General features: G+C 38.7%; 1 long non-coding RNA gene across 1 annotated transcript in view; it reads left to right on the top strand.

The window, feature by feature from the left end:
- Positions 1-8,560, top strand: part of LOC134214805 (uncharacterized) — a 53,379-nt gene extending 44,819 nt beyond the window's left edge. Inside the window, exon 3 of the long non-coding RNA XR_009979920.1 lies at positions 8,380-8,560. This is a non-coding gene — a long non-coding RNA (uncharacterized LOC134214805). The remainder of the gene's footprint in view (positions 1-8,379) is intronic.
- Positions 8,561-13,791: the final 5,231 nt, after the last annotated feature.

The raw sequence follows: 13,791 nt of genomic DNA, 5'->3' as shown, positions 1-13,791 counted from the left end.
GACGATGCCACAGCTCGTTTCGTTTCACCTGGCAAAGGTTAGCAGTTGAGCTACTCACCTCAATATCAAGCTCGTACAGGTTGCCCTTCATCGGAGCGGTAGCGATGATATTGCCATCCTTCTTTAGCACCGCTTTGCCCTTGAGGAACAGCACTTCAACGCCATCAGTTACCAGCTTTTTCACCGAGAGCAGGTTGTAGCGAAGGTCCGCGATGTACAGCACCTTTTGCATATTCAAGAGTACGCCGTTCATCAAATGATCACTTGCGCCCGAATCCAGCTTGAAATGGATGACGTCACCGTTTGACGTGGAAGGCTGGTCACGGTTTACCATAAAACTCACCCCTTTCTGGCTCATGGCAGTATGAACTTCCTTGTTCTTCTTCCTGCAATCCTTCTTCATGTGACCGATTTGGCCGCACTTGTGGCACTTGCCCTTGAATTTGTGACGCTGGTGGCCTGCAAACGCCGCCGGCCTGTCGTCGACGGTCTCGTCCATGCGGTCCGCACGTTTTTGCTCTTCCGCGAGCAACCGTTGCTTGACCAAATCCAAATTGAGGTCCTCTTCCTTAATGTTTTCCAGCGCCGTTACAAGGGGATCGTACGAGTCCGGTAAACTTCGCACCGGCCGTTTTGAGTTGTCTTACCAAATCGTTGAACGCCAAAAGGTGGGACCGCATCGATGCTCCCTCCTTCATCCGTAAGCGACCAAGCTGTTTCCTCAGGAGCGTTTGACTGGCTCCTGACTCTTCTGGCAAATCTTCCGTCAGGGTCCGCAGCACGCCAGCTGAATCCAGGAACATCTTCACGCGAAAACTCCAGTTTTCAAAACCAGGTCCACCAGAATACTGGGGAATTCCATGCGCAATTTCCTTCGGGGTGCCCATAACCTCTTGTAGGTATGATTTGTAGCAGAGAAACACGGATTTAACACGGTTAGAACTAGATTTATTAGGAGCAACTTATTACTTGGTTTATTATTATTATTATTATTATCAGACTAAGGCCGGAGTGGCCTGTGCTGCACATAAAAGTCTTCTCCATTCAGCTCGGTCCATGGCTGCACTTCGCCAACCACGCAGTCTGCGGAGGGTCCGCAAATCGTCCTCCACCTGATCGATCCACCTTGCCCGCTGTGCACCTCGCCTTCTTGTTCGCTGGTTTACTTGGTTTATATAGAACTGAATTAGCATGGATGGAAATTTTCCTTTTTATACCCTTTGGTTGATTACTTCTTGCTATGGCTACCTTGACGACGACGCTCGGTTGTTTGTTGATATCCTGACAACGACGGTTAACGCGTGGCTCGGCAGTCCCGGGTTACTTTGTTTTTCACATGTTTTCAATATATATAAACACAGCTGATCCCCAAGACGAATCGGTTAGTGAGTAATTCTTGCAAATCGGTCCACGCAACTTAAGTTCATATATAGAGATAGATATAATTTTTATTTATTATCAGACTAAGGCAGGAGTGGCCTGTGCTGCACATAAAAGTCTTCTCCATTCAGCTCGGTCCATAACTGCACTTCGCCAACCACGCAGTCTGCGGAGGGTCCGCAAATCGTCCTCCACCTGATCGATCCACCTTGCCCGAGAGATAGATAGAATAAAAATACTCCAATTTATTACTTTCTGAGCTTCGATAAATATGTCAACTCAATATATAAAAAATGTATGATGCTGGCATCAAATATTATAGATGGGAATATTTGCTGGCACGAAAGTATCGCCAGCTTATGGATATCAAAAAATGTCCATTACCCAATAAACCTGTTATTTTTTGTAAATTTCAAGTTACCTTCAGAAAAAAAATAAGGGAAACTTAGATTTACTTATTTTCTATCTATGATGTTTTGGGAATTCTTCCGGTAGAATCCCATCTAGAGTCAGGAAGGCTCTTCCAAATCTCAGATTTCATTCAAACCGTTTTTACCTAAATGTCAGGAAGCTCGAAATTTTAGCGATACAGTATGAATCCTGCATCCGTTTTGGACCTTTAACAGTTTATTTTTAATCTCTAAAATTATGTTTTCAAAACCCTTCCAGGAGCTATTCATTTCATTCTTCAGCCTATGTACACCTGCTTTGTAGCCTACTTGAAAAGTAGTATTTTTTCCCACTACCTTATCAGAACAGTTAACTTCAATGGATGATTAACGCCTTTGGATCTTTGATGTGTAGTTTAACATCCGTTAATGGTGCTAATTGTTAAAGCTAACGGAATCGGTTGATTAACGCCAACGTCTTGTGTTGATCCGATCGATGACCGTTCCATAAAAATAGGATCCGAAATTTTAGTTGAACCATTGAACTGCGCTTACCATGTTAACAGGTGGCAATATTTGCTTCAAATATCGTATACCATGATGGTTTCAGATGAGTTCGATTTTCAATCCCTTTTAGAATCTTTTTGGATGGGAAAATTTTTTGATTCGCCGGATATTGAGTCCTATGACCAATTTTCAAAGAAATGAATGTGAAACATAGAGCCACGAGTGTAAAAGAGTCACTACTTGGTAGCTATAGAAATGTGCAAATGTGGAAGATTTTTGAATCGTCAGTTTAGCGCTCGTTAACACAACTGTTGCCCGTGGCAACACCTCCGAAAGTTTTTCACCACCGCGAGAAAATCAACGGGCGATCATCGCTGACGTTTATTATACATTCAGTCTTCAAAACATATTTATTTATTTAACGCGGATGATGTTGAAACCCTTGAAAACCACCACCACCATTTTTCACCTTTCATTAAGATTACAGATTAAGTGAATTCTTATGTAATGTAAACCAATATGTTAGAGCAGTAACTAGATTTTGATGAGCAATCAGCTTCAGTTTCAGAACCACATGAACAGCAGTCACGTCAGATTTTGAATTTGGAACATGATATTTATATACCTACTAGTCAAACAAACCTATCCCATCTTGCTCGGGTTGTTTTTTTACCTACATAGCTGTCAATCATTTAGTTGATTGCAGCGTCGCCCTCTAGATCGATTATAGGGACACGGCAGGTATTTCCGTCCATCGTCATAGGGGCTAAAACCATCAAAAGCAACATCCATTCGCTAGAGCTCCATTATAGCAGAACGTATCTCATGAGCTTAAGATTTGATACGAATGAATTTGTCAAAAAAAGTGTCTCCTTTATTGGTTTTCGAGACTATGACGAAAAGACGAAAATACCTGCCTCAACCCTAGTTCAAGCTTGATGGTTTTATTCAGAGCCCATGAAAACCTAGATGAAAACGTAGTATTTTGACTTTTTTTTAACTTTCCCAGTAAAATGTTTTTTGCCTTTCTCGTACAACAAAGTTGTACCGAAAGGCTTTATGATTGCTTTTTTTTCATATAGATAATTCCAAGACGAATCGATCAGTAAGAAAATCTGGAAAATTGGTCCATCCGTCCGTGAGTTAAATAATACCTCAAAGGAAAATCAAACTCATGTTTTTAGAAACGGAAAAGCAAACTCATGTTTATATAGAGATTCACCTCAACAGTCGTTAACATTTTAAGGTTACTAACGTTATCAATCCTGGTCCAGACCAAGATGAATACACAACTAGGTGTTCCAATCTGCCAAATTCACGATTCAGCCATCTTGGATTCTAGTATGGGATAGCCAGCCGGTTTGTTTTCGTTTCTCACTGAAAATTATTTTTTCACCCCCATCTTCTTCTCATTCGCATTAACATAAGCATTGTTACGGTGTAATTCGTAGATTGGACACTAGTGATACTCATGTTTTACTTTTGAGATCCAATAATCAATAATTGTAGCAAGGCACCTACCGATAGCACTGGCCATATGTGACAAACGATTTGATCATGTTTATATTATTGTTTGCATTAAAGTACGAAGTGAAGGCCGATCATATTGCATAGAAAATGGTTCACGGGACAATATTGAGCTTTCTACAGTTCAACAATTAGATAAGGTACCCCGGGGCAAGTGGAACCCAAAAAACGCTAGTTCAGCAAAATTGTTAACGCATACTTAGAAAACAGGGTATTTCAGAACATTAACCACGAATACATCATTATATGCTTCCATTGTTGAAGTGTAGACGTGTTGGAAGCCATTTATTCAATTACAAAAAATATTGGTAGTGAAAGAAATAATTTCACCTGTAGGACCCGCTTACCCTTTCAAACGGGACCTATTCTGTTTTATGCTGTTGAACAAAACTTATTTGAGGAATGTAGATTTACTGTTCATATTTTGTCTGAGTATTAGTATTTTCAGATCTTGGATGGAGATTGGTTCCATGTCAGACTTTGTTTTGGCAACAAGAAAGGGATTATAATTAGCAGATATGAAAATAAGACAACAACCGATTTACTGTTCGTCTTGTTTTGTTTTCTTGTTTTCAATTAGCTTACTTTTGTACCAAATGTCTTGTAAATGTAAAATGTAAAGGATAAGCAAATCTTTATTTACTTTTCGTAAGAATAAATATTTTCCTTATTAGAACGTTATTACATTATTGCATAAATCAGTACTTCAAAAGAAACTTTTTTATTCAGGAGATGCGCAGTGTTTTACATTTGTAACAGAACAAAATTCCCAATTTATGTTTTAAGCACTTTATTTATCTGAAAATCTGTAAATCTGATGCGAAGTTTAAGAATAATAAAACACAAGACAAATCCTGTTGACCTTTAAATAGATTATTTGCACTGTAAGCGGAAAAATATCGCATATGGAGTTATAACCATTGCTCTTTTTCATGCGGGAGATAATTTTCTGAAGGTAAAATACACATTTGGTAATTAACTGTACAATACTTTTAAACAACGAAATCAAACAGCATCTGATCCAGTTCCATATAATATATGAGTATCGAAGGAATTTTTCCCTAGACAACAATCTAAAAACAGTTAAAATAGCCTTATCGAAAATGTTGTTCAAATATGTCCCACTTGCCCCATGTATGTTAAAACTCAAGGGCAAGTTAACATTGTAGATTTTGGCTTAAAATAAAACTTTTAAATCGTTTTCGCTGTCACACGATTATTTAATTGCTCCAAATATTTACTTTCCACGTCAATGATAAATTTAGAAACGACTATTTTGTTGGAAATCCATTGAATTAAAAAAAAAGAAATAGATTTTCTCGGTAGTTTAAAGTCATAATCAAGCAGTAATATTAGCATGGTGCCTAAAATGATTTGGATTCCAAATATGTTTGTGTCGGGGGCATTCGTTGATAGTTCTACTTCATCTTTCTAGAACTTTGTTACCATTTAAAACGTTCATCGATTGATCGGCAGTCATAGTACCCACTTACCCCGTATCTTCACTTGCCCCGGGGTACCTTACCGAAAAATAAATTGTCCGAGTTCCGAGCAGCAAACTGTTAGGGTTTCAGTAGCAGATTGTCCGTGTTCCGAGATATAAATTGTCCAAACCCCGAGAAAATATTGCGTTTCGATTAAAACAATTCGCGTTCCGAAATGCAAAATGTCCTCCAGCTCCAAAGTACCATTTTCCGAATTCAAAAGTTTTGAGAAGAATTTCCTCCGCGTTCCGATAAGAACTCAAGTTCGTAGCGTTTTGAGAAGACTGCGATCCGCGAGCAAATTGTTGGAATTCCGAGAAGCAGTATACGAATTGTTGCGAGTTCCCGATCGGTCCATATTCTGTTTAAACTACTAGCAAATCTCTGCGTTCCGAGAAACAAATTGTCCGTGTTTCGTAAAACAAATTGTTCATGTACCGAAAAATAAAATGTCCATGTTCCGAAATGTAAATTTTTCAATCTACGAGATGTAAAATGGTTCGAGTTCCGAGAAGAATATCCTCGTTCCGATAAGTACTCAATCATAGAAGATTGCGTACACGCTTAAAGTCAATTACACATCGCATGAATAATTTTCACACATGACGATGATGACACGAGAGAATAGCAATCTGTGAAAATTATCTGTAAGACACGTACAGTCGCTGTGTAATGTTTTTTATTCTTTTAATATGTGTAAGAAACTTTGCTTCGAACTGTCAAGTCCATTTTGATCGACATGATGGCGGTTGCATCCGGCATGCATCGCAACAAAAATGACTTTTTTGAGGATTTTCGTCATGTTTCGATACGATACAACTATGAAATAGTATAAAAATGTTGCGATAATTTTCAATTTACATGAAAAAATATAATTGAGGTTAGGTCCGTTTTCCGAACGCTCTCTCACTGTGTGAAATGAAATCAACGGAAATCGTTAACCATCAATTACACTAAAATGAGTAACATCGCAGTTACTCATAATATGTGTTGTTCCAGGTTAGACCCGTTTTGTGTGAACGAAACACAAAATTGTGTGAATGACTTTAAGCGTGTACGCGAAATAGTTCGAGTTCCGAGAGACAAATTTTCCGATTTTCTAAAAAGGAATAAGTCCGAGTATCGATATGCTAATTGACCGTGTTCCGGGAAACCAGTACGCTTCAAAAAACAAGTATCTCATCTCGAATGAGCTTCCAATCTTCTGCTCTTCTGTTCGATATCCATCGAATATCCAAAAGAGAGGCTCTCTTTCTTAACATTCTCTTTCGATTATTGCAAAGCCATATTAACATTTACTTCTTTTTTACTTATTTTTTAGCAGAGAGGTGGAAATATTCCAACAAATGTAAAATTAGCCTAGATATTAGCGAAAGAGTGCGCAATGAAAGATAGTCTCTCATGTAGACATTCGACGTTTTCAAAAATAATGCTACAAATATACGCACCAGAAAGACGGCTTCTCACCGCAATTCTCTATTGTTAGAGTCGACGACCAACAATAATGCGTTCAATTAGCCCGTCCGTGAATTATCTGCCAACGATTCAATCAATATTTTTCATATTTTGACTACAACGTATCTGCTAACGTGTTTCGACAACGATTACTAGAAGTTTTTCTTCCCTCCGGACGTTACCAATTAGATTTAGACTAAACTACATTAGGTATATCAATTGAGACCACCATTATGAGTTGAATAATTAATAAACAAAAAACATTGAATTCTTTTTTCTTTAAATAACGGAAGAGAGCACCATCATAGGAGGCAGACAAACCAGTATTTTAGCAAATATTTCGGCGGTTTTTATTTACATTTTTTACAATTTTTTATAAATTAGGGTTTGAGAGTTACACTGTGTCAAAAAATTGTCCGTACAATGAAGATCCGAGCCTTCAAAATTAATAAATAAAATCATTCATAAAACATTTTTAATGAATAAAAAACGTAATATTTCAAGTTATTCTTCAATTTGTCTAAAGAAATGAAACGATCCATAGAACCTTTGATAAACGTTAGGTTTATAGATTTTTTTTTAGAGAAACACAAATGTATGAGAATAACTACAAAAACTTTCTGAATAAAATCTGATATATATATATATATATATTTTTTTCAAATATAAACTCTACAGATGTTTTTTGTGGAGCTTCTTGATAAAATACCTAAGGAGCTTGTATGGCTATCTTGACGGCCTTTCGTTTGTTGGTATGTAATTTGAATAACATGGTATTAAGTCTATAGTCTCAGCCTATAGTAGCCTCGAAAAAACAAAAACATTTGATGAGAAATATTCTCCTGTATAGCAATTGTACATTTTAAGCACTTTTATCATTCTGTCCAAGCTAATGTAATAGAATTACTGTTCTTACTTTGATCCAGATAGTGTGCACTGTGTACCAATACTTTAGTTGCTCAATTCAAACACAAACAATATGTTGAAATGCCAACATATACGAGTTGTCTGAAACCCGAAGCGATACAAGTCAAGTAAATTGATACACAAAAAATTGATCAAAATTGATTAGAATGTAACGGAATACTGTTTACGAGATATTCGATAGTAGAGAGCAAAGCAAACGGCAACCCCGCAACCAATTCCATTTACCGAGTGAGTGAGTGTCACTGCCTTCATCAGCCGCTCGGTCGATGGTATCGGAAGAACTGCTGCGCTGCAAGAAGAAGCGTGGAGCCGTTCCCCGCGCGAAAAAAAAAATCGCGCTTCAAATAACAATAATTATCACTTATCAGCTAATTTACCGATGTTCCTCTTTACAGGCCGCTCACTCACTCAATCCAGCAGTGTGCACAATGGGAAATAGGTGAATGTAATGAACAAAAATTTAGCTGCGTATCTTTCTATTTCTTAATGTCTCAAATTTTATTTTCTCAAAAAAATAAAAACCCTTTTTCTTATTATTGGAATTGTTTTTAAGGAAAAAATCTTATTCAATTAAACGATGATTGAAATGATTAAACAATGAAATTGAATTCAACCTATTTTTACTCATTTTTACCCCATAGTCCCCAGTATCGAGGTGGCCCACGTACTATCGCTTATCTTTCCATTTTGGTTCCACACTTTCGTTTCAGATCGATTTTTTGATAATGCGGAACCGATTTTTTCCCGGTTTTTTTGTTACTATTTTTTCGGAAGTTTATGCCACTTCGTGGGAGGTAGCCGTACCGTAAAGGTAGGTAAGTATAGTTAGGTGGTGGTGTGCAGGTGGATCAAAATGCAACCGATGGCGATGACTCACGATGGCAGCGTTGGCAGTTGCAGTGTACCGAATCGTGCCAACGTGGACCCCGGACCCTTGTCCCGTTTGGATCGGAGATTATTTATTACAATCGGTGTCAAAGTTCTCTTTGGTTATCTAGCTGTATGAGTGAATTTAGAACATCATAAAGCTAGCATACCGAAGTTAATAGTTGACTACCAATCAGCATTGGATGGTGTACTTGTGCGATAAGTGTTAAGTGTCGAGATTAAGAGAAGCCATGTGAATGTGAATTATAAAGTGAAGAAACTTCAGTGACTTTCGAACAGATTTGGTATATCGTTGATGCCAAAGCGCGTGTAAGCCGATCTCACATAGTCATCCTTTTCCGGCTTAACCGTGTCCCCTTTCTAATAAAAATCCGTGTTCTTACAATGCATTTCTTTTCTATATTGTAATATTTTTTTTGTTCTGTGAATTTTAGTAAGTTTTAATAAAAATCAAAATGGTTATGTACAAGACATCACCGCACCATTGTTTCGATTGATCTTTCTGCCGTCGCCAAGCGATTGTCTATGCAGAAATTTGAAGAAAATTCTACTATGATTAAAATATTATATGATTCTGACGTTGCCTCCATGGTATAGTACCAATGTAATAATAGAATTTCTAATATTGAGACATTTTTTTTTCAACTTCGTTTATTTGGTAGGCTCAGGCGTGTATAACACTTTACGGAGCCATGGTTCTTTGCGATATATAAAATCAATATCATTTATTTTTTCAGTTAGTAAGAGAGGGGTAGAAGCCAGCGTACTCGTGGTGACTCGAGGTTAGTTTACAATGTTTAAGGATGGACGGGGCTAAGGATTTTGGATCAGGGAATTTCAGCTTCTCATCCAGGTATTTAGCGTCAGGGACGATGTGGCGTGTCGTCGTACTCGAGGAATGGTTCGACTGGGAGCATCTTCCGGATGGCAAGAGCTATGGTGCTCTATGGAACAGAAAGCAGAGACTAAACACAAAAAAAAAACTTTGAAGAAAGAAAAAAAAAACAAACTATTAGATTTTGATATCGAAAGCACAAAGAAAACTATAAATGGCCTGCTTATAGACCACATCACGATCTCCCAAAACACCTCGAACTTCCCTGAAGGGTTGCTTACCTTGGGCCACTAGGGTATCCAATAATTGCTCTCTGGACAAGGTTTATTCTGTACACATGTGCTGTCGTGGCCGAGCGAATGTCCTTAGGACATCCGTCGAATATCTGAATTATCATGGGCTGTGTATTCACGAGTATGTTCTGACAGAACGAGTAGCTCTAGTGATACATAGACGATGTACCTAATATTCGGATTAGTATCGTCTCTTCTCTTTCTTTGTTTCGTTTTGTCAATCGAGTTCATATTCGTGTGCTAATGGGCACCTACTATTCGAACGCCGATTGCTTCGATTTAGAAATTCAAATCTCATTCAAATAATTCATGCTTTCATTTTCATTCAATATCTTCGACTATTATTTTAATACAAGCCGCTACTACCACAATCCCGCTCACCTCTACTCTTTTCTATGATTCTATTTGGTTAAAATGTAAATCGCTAAACAACATTTTGTTGAATTTTCAATTCTCTATCATGTTAGTTTTCCAAGAACATCGATCAAACAACAAAATCAGAAAATCTTCAACCATCGTTCTTTTTCATTGCTTTTCATATTAGTTTTGTGGCTCTACGTCTATCTCAGGCAAAGGTCAACTGTTTCCTTTCTTTTTTTTTGTTCTTGTATTCTGTCCATCACTACCAAAGTTCAAACCTGCGTTTCCTTTTTTTTCAGATCATCTTGTACTCTTGCTCCTCCGTCTATTTCCACCGGAGAGCATTTTTTCAATCTTTTTCATCGCATTTTTCTGTTTTTTTTTTCTTCTTTCCTTTTCGTACCATCTTGTACCTTTGCTTCTCCGTCTATTTCCACCGGAGAGCATTTCTTATCTCTTTTTTTCCTCCTACTTTCTTTCTTTTACACAAAAAAATACCCCGAATCATGGCCAGCTACCAACCGCGCCATGTCGTGGCCGAGCGAATGTCCTTAGGACATCCGTCGAATATCTGAATTATCATGGGCTGTGTACTCACGAGTATGTTCTGACAGAACGAACTATAGAAAATAGCCACCGTCCAAGTTCATTGTGTGACCAATTCATTTGCCAATTTTGAAGAGTACTCTGACGGACTAATGGGAAAAACTCGTTGCTAGAGTATTGTCTATCATAAACTTCACCTTCCTGTGCGCCCACCTTTGCCAGCGAGTCCGCCTTCTCGTTACCATAGATTAGGCAATGGGATGGGACCCAGACAAAGGTAATCTTGAATGATCTTTCGACCAAATCACGCATCTGCTCTCTTATGTTTGTAAGAAAGTAAGATGCGTGCTTAACTGGTTTCATCGACCGGAGTGCCTCGATAGAACTAAGACTATCCGAGAAGATGAAATAATGGTCTACGGGCTGATTTGAAATTATCCCCAAAGCGAAGTTAATTGCTGCCAGCTCAGCAACATAAACTGAGCACGGTTCCTGAAGTTTTCGGAAGGTGGTTGAATTTTCGTTGAAAACACCGAAGCCAGTGGATCCGTTGATGCGAGAACCATCAGTGAAATATCTGTTGTTGCAACTGACATGTTCATATTTTTCAGAAAAAATAGGGGGAATGGAAAGATTTCGAAGATGATCTGGTATTCCTTGAATAGCATGTTTCATGGACAGATCGTATTCAATGGAAGAACTGTCGTTGATGCAATTAACTCGAGGTGGATTATAACATGGAAGACACAGATCTGACGATATGTAGTAGAGAAATACCCTTAGAAATCTTGACCGACGAATCAGTTCAAGCATATTATCGAAATTTTCTAAGACAAGTGTGTTACTTGTTCCACATTTGATCAGTATTCTAAGTGAGAGCTCCCAGTAGCGGTGCTTTAAAGGAGTGACTCCAGCAAGCACCTCCAGGCTCATGTTATGCGTTGAATGCATACAGCCAAGAGCAATACGCAAACAACGATATTGAATTCGTTCCAGTTTGATTAGGTGGCACTCGGCTGCTGAGAGGAAGCAGAAAGAGCCATACTCTAAAACAGAGAGAATAGTCGTTCTATAGAGTTTGATGAGATCTTCCGGTGAGCACCCCACAAGGTTCCGGGGATAGAACGTAGAAAATGGATCCTTTTCCGGCATTTTTGTATCAAATACTCAAAATGGAGTTTCCAAGTACATTTAGAATCAAACACGACCCCAAGGTATTTAGAAGATAAAGATTGGTTGATGTCATCATTCAACAGTTTGAGTTTCAGTTGAGCAGGATACCGCTTCTTAGTAAACACAACCAACTGAGTTTTTTGCGGTGAAAACTCGATCCCTAAATGTCTGGCCCAAACAGTCAGATTATTCAGGGTACTTTTCAATGGTCCTTGCAAGACATCTGCACATGGACCTCTTAGAGAGACCACGGCATCATCTGTAACTTGTCTGAGCGTGCATTGTCCTTCCAAACAATTGTCAATATCTTTAACATAGAAATTGTAAAGCAAGGGACTTAAACAGGAACCTTGGGGAAGGCCCATGTAGCTATTTCTGGAAGTTGTCAGAGTGCCAAGAGTAAAGTTCATGTGTTTTACTGACAACAAATTGTACATAAAATTATTCAAAATAACGGGTAATCCACTACTGTGCAGATTTTCCGACAGTACTTCTATGGAAACAGAATCAAAAGCGCCCTTAATATCCAAGAAAACTGAAGCCAGTTGCTCCTTGTGCGCATAGGTCAGCTGTATATCTGAAGAGAGCAACGCTAGACAATCATTTGTTCCTTTACCTTTTCGGAAACCGAATTGAGTATTTGACAGTAATGCATTTTGCTCGACCCAATGGTCAATTCTTGAAAGGATCATTTTCTCCAATAATTTCCTCATGCACGATAGCATGGCAATCGGTCGGTATGAATTGTGATTAGACGCTGGTTTCCCAGGCTTTTGAATAGCTATTACTTTGACCTGTCGCCATTCTGGAGGTACGATGTTGTACTCGATGAAGCAGTTGTTCAGGTCAAGTAATCGTCTTTTTGCGATATCTGGAAGATTTTTAAGAAGATTGAATTTGATGTTATCGCATCCCGGAGCAGAGTTGTTCGATGAAAGAAGAGACATAGATAGTTCCAGCATAGAGAATGGTCCACCCAAAGAACCGGGATCATGAACTGATTCTCGGAATAGCGGTTCAGCTGGTACGGAATCTGGAAAGACCTTTTTTGCGAAGTTGAATATCCATCGATTGGAGTATTCTTCACTCTCGTTCGTTGAAATGCGATTCCGTATGTTGCGGGCCGTTTTCCATAGTGTTGTCATTGAGGTTTCTCGTGATAGTCCCTCGACAAAACGTCGCCAGTAGCCACGTTTTTTAGCCTGGAGGAGATTTTTGAGCTTTCTTTCAAGCCTCAAATACTCTTTGAAAAGTTCAGACCTTCCGTGTTTACGAAAGGCCTTGAAAGCATTAGATTTCTCAAAATACAACTTAGTACATTCATCATCCCATCCAGGAGTGGCTGGTCTTCTTATGACAGATGTACTTGGAACGCGTCGTTTTTGAGCTTCTAGTGCGCTTTTATGAATCAATTCGGTAAGGAATCGATATTCATCCAGTGGTGGAAGAATATCAGTTGATTCAATACCAATTTTTACCGCCGATGCAAATTTTTGCCAGTCAATGTTCCTCGTTAGGTCAAAAGGAACCTGTACTGGTTCTGATCGTTGATAGCCATTTTTGATTGTGGTGACCCAGCAAACACAAGATCGTATATCATAGCGAATAAGTGTATAAAGTGGAGGCCATATAGGTACATTTTGCATGCAGTCAAATGGAGGCATGCGCCTATATCGCCTCCACCATGTATACTTATTCGCTATCATATGCGACTTTGTGTTGGCTGGGGACTATCGGCATGTGGTCACTACCATGGGGATCTTGGATTACCTTCCACGTACAATCTAACGATAGTGAATTTGAACATAAAGACAGATCAATACGGCTTTGTTGACCATTTGGTCCTATTCGAGTTACTTCACCTGTGTTCAAAATATTCAAGTTGAAATCGTCACACAAATCATAGAAGATAGGTGCTCTATAATCGTCATACGTTTCGCCCCATCCAATACCATGTGCGTTCATATCACCCAATATCAATACTGGAGATGATAGGAGGGAGACTGCGCTCCAAAACTGTCGACGAT

Source organism: Armigeres subalbatus, chromosome 2 (genome assembly GCF_024139115.2).
Source record: "Armigeres subalbatus isolate Guangzhou_Male chromosome 2, GZ_Asu_2, whole genome shotgun sequence".
In the NCBI taxonomy this organism is placed as follows: Eukaryota; Metazoa; Arthropoda; class Insecta; order Diptera; family Culicidae; genus Armigeres; species Armigeres subalbatus.
This window is presented reverse-complemented; position numbering and strand designations above follow the sequence as displayed.